Source organism: Giraffa tippelskirchi, chromosome 2 (assembly GCF_054371585.1).
Source record: "Giraffa tippelskirchi isolate mGirTip1 chromosome 2, T2T-mGirTip1v1.2.pri, whole genome shotgun sequence".
Lineage (NCBI taxonomy): Eukaryota > Metazoa > Chordata > Mammalia > Artiodactyla > Giraffidae > Giraffa > Giraffa tippelskirchi.
Window position 1 is genome coordinate 119,629,279 of NC_137276.1, and position 6,000 is coordinate 119,635,278.

The 6,000-nt window shown below is 41.6% G+C and overlaps 1 non-coding gene across 1 annotated transcript; it reads left to right on the plus strand.

Annotated features, from left to right (window-relative positions):
• Nucleotides 1–588: 588 nt before the first annotated feature.
• LOC145540061 (small nucleolar RNA SNORA40) lies at nucleotides 589–711 on the plus strand. The gene has a single exon (XR_014078187.1). It is a non-coding gene; the product is annotated as a small nucleolar RNA SNORA40 (small nucleolar RNA).
• The last annotated feature ends 5,289 nt before the right edge of the window (nucleotides 712–6,000 follow it).

The window sequence follows — 6,000 nt, forward strand, 5'->3', positions numbered from 1 at the left end:
TGTTCGGCAACATCATGGCACTAGCCTGAAGTTGGCCTGATGGAGTGGTGCAGCCACTCTGGAGAACAGTGTGGAGGTTCTTTAAAAAAACTCAAAATAGAGCTACCATATGATCCCACAATCCCCACTCCTGGGCATGTATCTGGAGAAAACCATAATTCGAAAAGATGCATGCACTCTAGTGTTCGTACCAGCACTATTTACAATAGCCAGGACATGGAATCAACCTAAGTGTCCTTAGACAGACACAGGGATAGAAACAAAAAAGATATACAGGGATTCTTGAGCTTTGCTGATCAGGTGAGATGGAAGAGCCACCAGCCCACTTCTGCATCTCCAGCATCTCCCTCCTCTATCTTGGTCATCACTCTTGGATGGACAGTGGCTGCCAAGGCTGGCTGGTAAGTTTCTATTACTTTTTTGCCAAGGAGGCCCCAGGTCTCAGGGGCCACCTTGGATATCTACAGCCCATGTGTGTGATATTTGCTTTCCACTCCAAAGTGGGCTCTAGAAAACCCAGATTTGGGTCATAGAAAGAAATCACCACATTTCCAAAGAAGCCCGTGACCAATACAAAATGCCATTGACGGCAGTTGTGTTTGTTTTTAATTTGTGGACAAAGACTTACAGATAGGTGCAAAAATAAATCCTTTTTTGCAACCCAGAATTCATTGTTCAGTATGAGTTTTGATACAGATAAAAAGGATCAAGTTACCTAAAACAGATTCAATAGAGAGGGTGTATTGATAAACATAAAGATTGCTTCCAGGACTATAGAGCTGATCATTTCCTCCATATCTTAAGCATTTAAACTATCAGCTATATTGTTTTAGGCTTCCCCAGTGGCTCAGTGGTAAAGAATTCACTTGTGATGCAGGAGACGCAAGCAGGAGACATGGGTTTGACCATTGGGTTGGGAAGATCCCCTGGAGAGGGAAATGGCAACCCACTCCAGTATTCTTGCCACTTCATTATTCTTGCCTGGAGAATCTCACAGACAGAGGAATCTGGGGGCTACAATCCATGGGGTCACAAAAGAGTCAGACATGACCTGGGGACTAAACAACAACAACAACATATTGCTTTAGTGCTCTAATTTTAATGTTGACACAAAGCAAAGATGGCTTCTTTTTTAGGCTCTTATCTTAAGAATGCAGTGTCTGGATTTTAAAAAGGTATTGGCAGGACTTCCCTGGTGATCTAGTGGTTAAGAGTTCACCTTACAATGCAGGGGACACAGGTTCAATCCCTGGTCAGGGAACTAAGATCCCACACGCCTCTGAGCAACTAAGCCTGCACGCCACAACTAGAGAGTCCATGTGCCACAGTGAAAGATCCCACATGCCACAACTAAGACCCCATGTGGCCATATAAAAAATAAATAAATAAAGGTACTGGTACATCCCAATGATCTGTACTGTTCTAGGGTGTGTTAGCTTAGAAGTGAACATTATTTGAACTTAATACCTTTTCGGAGGGTGTCAAATTCAAAACTAGGCAGATCCATCTCCTGACCCAAAACATGGTCCTAAAGTAAATTGCTTGAGGAAATCGGATCCCAGAGATTATGGGTGGAAATTTTAAAGTGTGTCCATATTCCATTGGAGATCAAAGAAGTCCTACTAAAAGAATTCTGGACTGACTGACATGACAGCTGTAGACTGAGCAACATAACTCTTTGAAGGAGCCATCTCATCTTGAAGATTAGGACTTTGGAGGAACTAAGGTGATTGACAGTGGAAAGAGTCAGAACGTGTGAAATTCTTAAAAATTTATGGACTGAAATAATTTTGCCTATGTTACACATAAGATAAAAAACCTTTTCACTCTGTGCAGAAAAAAAAAAAAAATCATTGAAACAATGTTGAGCACCATTTTGCCTTTACTTGTGTAAATCAGAACAGTCATGGACACCATTATTAATGGCCTCTTTGTTGTGCATCAATAAACTTTACAAGATAATGGAGGAGTGATGATGTTGGAGTTTTTCCCCTCTCTTCTCTTTCTAAATCTTTCCTGGCTTTGTGGCATTGCTGCCTGGCACACTAGTAAATGATGTATGAGATGAAGTATGGCTTTCTTCCAGCCAAACAATGGCTTTGCCACCATTGTCTCAATACTTACTATTTGGAGTTATGTTTGGGCTGGTCAGAAAAGTCCATCAATGTTTGTTGTTGTTGTTTAAAGACCAAGAAGGAAGGGGAGGAAGAAGGAGAAAAGGAAGAAAGATTTGTACAATAAGAAAAAATAGACTTGGTCTGGTCTGTAATATCAAAGTATCAGCTGGACTGACTTCTCCCTAATATTTTAGGATTCTTTTAAGGAGAGGAGAGGTCTTCATCACCATTCTGCACCCTTTCCCGTGGGGTTCACCCCTTTCATCTTGGTCATGGTGATCTCATCAGATGGTTTATTGCCTTTAGGGCAAACATATGAAGGCTTGGTTGTGTTCATTGCTTAGCAAAATATCACAAAAATGTGTGACTATCTGTCACCCTGTACAAACTGTCTTTTTCCATAGACTTCCCCCATCAGCAATTTGCCCAGGTGATTCCTGCTGCCTGTTAATTGTTCAGATCTTCTTGTGCTTGTTGTTCATGACCACATAAGTAGCTTCTTATTAAGAGCCAACTCATTGGAAAAGACCCTGATGCTGGGAAAGACTGAAGGCAAAAGGAGAAGGGGAGGCAGAGGATGAGATGGTTAGATAGCATCACTGACTCACGGACATGAGTTTGAGCAAACTCCAAGAGACAGTGAAGGACAAGGAAGCCTGGTGTCCATGGTTGCAGAGTCAGACACGACTTAGCGACTGAACAACAAATTCTCTAATTATCTACATACAAAAGTGGCCCATTTTATTTTGACATAGAATGCTATCACTTGATCCCAATCTATTTCTAGAAAGACGCTTGGCTCTACATCTGAGTTCAAACTCCAGCTTTGTTTCTTACTAGTCTGTAACCTGAAAAACTGGACTTTATTTCCCTGTGCCTGAATTTCCCCTATGTGGAAGCATACATGTTTTCAAAAAGTTTTCATTTTTTATATTACTTCAAATACAGGTACTGTCTTTCTCAACACCCCATGCAGACTGTGGGCTTCATGATGCCAATAATCATGTTGCAGTTGTAGTATCAAGCACAGTGTTGGATGTTTGTCGATTGACAAGCTGTTTCTCCAGTTTTGAAACAGTGAAAACTATTTCCCAAATTCTTTTTTTTTTCTGTCGCTTTGGGTTTCAGCCAGTGCATTCTTATAAGCCAAACAAGGGCTTGAGTTACTAGAAGCAACACAAAATATGCTCCCAAGTTCAATAAGCAAAAGCAATATGTCTAAATGACAAGCTCTACGTATCCAAAGAACCACACATTCATCTTTCTGTGGGATCAGTTCAGGGCAGATGCAGTATCACTTTTCTTGTAAAACAAGTAGTGATTTTATGTTCCCAGTAATTCTATTTCTACATCTTGAATCAACGTGAGTTTTACCTGAGTTTACTAATAATAGCTACATTTATTGAGTACCTACTAAGTAGAGAAGTATTGATAAATAGGCTTTAGTGGGGGGAAAAGCCCTTCTTTGTAGCATCTGTTGATTTCCATGAAGGAAATACTGTAGTGGTCAGTTTCAAGCTTCCAACATGACATCACTGAACACATGATCAGTCCAATAGGAGCTGCCCATCCACCTCCCCTTCTATGGCTGGAGCTATATAAGTACAGGATTAGCAATAATTTTTACAACAACCCTACAAGAAAGATATTGTTCCCACGCTGTCAGTGAGGAAACAAGCTTGGAAAACACTTGGCCCCAAATCACATACGTAGCTAGTCAGAGGTGACTTAGGGTTTAAACCAAGGTCTGCATGACTTCCAAACTCACAGTCTTCCCAGAACTTCACATTTCCTTGACATACTGTGAACAAATGGGTGAATGCAGTGGCCCACTAGTCATAAATCCTGGCAAGACCAGACAAGCAGGATCGTGTCCAGTGAAAGATTCAAGACTGCCCAAGAACTCCTGACACAACCTTGAGAGACATGCACTTTCTCATAGCCTGGAAGGTGGTACTCATCTGATTAGCCTGGAAGTTGTTACCTTGTTTAGTTCTGGCACATTCCCATGTGATATAATTAACCCAGATGTGTGGTACCTACCCAGTGTCCAGCAGCACCAAGGGTTGTGTCAGTGTGTCTGGAGGGGAGAGTGTGGAAGGAAGTTCTCACAGAAGGGGTCAAAAGGGACACCATCATGCCTACTTCTCCTACAGGTGCTGGTCAACAAAGTGTGCTGGTTTTCAATGATCCTGTGATGAGACCGGAAAGGGAATTTGCAGTATATTCCAAAAGGGGTTTCAAATGAGTTCTGCAGGTTCAGTTTCTTTCTTCTAGTAACTCTGGGTCTTCCAAGGGCTCTTTGTCTTTAAAACTTGGAACAATACTGTTCATCTCTTTAATACCCCGGGGAATTAACGAATTCAAGGCTATGAAGGCTGTAAAACCCGCAGATGACAGCAAGCATATAAATACATAATGCTTTTCTTTTCCTCCTGTGACTTGGTTCTCTGGATGTCACATCTTACTATCAAAAGACCTAGATGTACCAAAGCAAACAAAATAATTGCTTTCCATACTTATTTCTGTTGTAAAAGGGTCCCGTGTCATGAAACAATGATAATGACAAAAATAATAATACTTTGTGTCTGGGTAACACCTTTCTTCTGAGGAGCTCAAAGCACTTTACAGACACAGGAAAAAATTGTCAACAGACAATTTATACAGAAAAAAATCGACTCGTGTTGTAAGAAGTTACTCTGTGGGGGATAATGGTTCTGTTATTTTCGCAAATTGACTGACAAACACAATATCTATTTCTGGTCTAAGCCAGGAATAAAAGTGCCACGTAGGAGGAAGGCAAGCGGACTCAGAGTGAGCAGGGAGATCGAGAGGGCTACTCTTCTGGTTATTTACCTGAACACAGTCTAGACGCAGTCTGGGATAATTCTGACCCTGAGTAACCCCGTAACAAAAGGCTGCTCATTGGCCTGGATGATAGTATGACGGGATGGCTACCTGCTTTCTAGACCTTGCATGGGCTCCTCTCTGGCATCCAGACACAGCTTGTTGAATCATCTTAGCAGATGTTGGAGGGTAAAGCTGAGAACCCATCTCCAGAGTGTCTCTCCTAAATGAACTGTAGGGCTTACTCTGCTTATTAAATACTCACACCACCTTCCAATTTCCCATGCCTTCTGAGTTAACCTCCCAATTCTCACCCAAAATCCACGAGCCACAGACAACTAGCTACAGACCTCAGAGGGGACTTCGAAGTATCAGAAAGAGAAACTAAGGAAACAATCTCATTTACAATTGCATCAAAAGGAATAAAATATCTAAGGACGTATTTAACCAAGGAGATGAAAGACCTGAACTCTGAGGTTGATGAAAGAAATTAAAGACAACACAAGCAAGTGAGAAGATATCCCATATTAACAGATTCAGTTCAGTTCAGTCACTCAGTCGTGTCCAACTCTTTGCAACCCCATGGACTGCAGCACACCAGGCTTTCCTGTCCATCATCAACTCCTGGAGCTTGCTCAAATTCATAACTATAGAGTTGGTGATGCCATCCAACCATCTCATCCTCTGTCATTCCCTTCTCCTCTTGCCTTCAATCTTTCCCAGCATCAAGGTCTTTTTCAGTGAGTCAGTTCTTCACATCAGGTGGCCAGAATATTGGAGTTTCAGCTTCAGCATCAATCCTTCCAATGAATATTCAGGACTGATTTCCTTTAGGATTGGCTGGTTTGATCTCCTTGCAGTCCAAGGGACTGTCAAGAGTCTTCTCCAACACCACAGTTCAAAAGCATCAATTCTTCTGTGCTCAGCTTTCGTCATGGTCCAACTCTCACATCCATATATGACTACTGGAAAAACCATAGCTTTACTAGATGGACATTTGTTGACAATGTAATGTCTCTGCTTTTTAATATGCTGT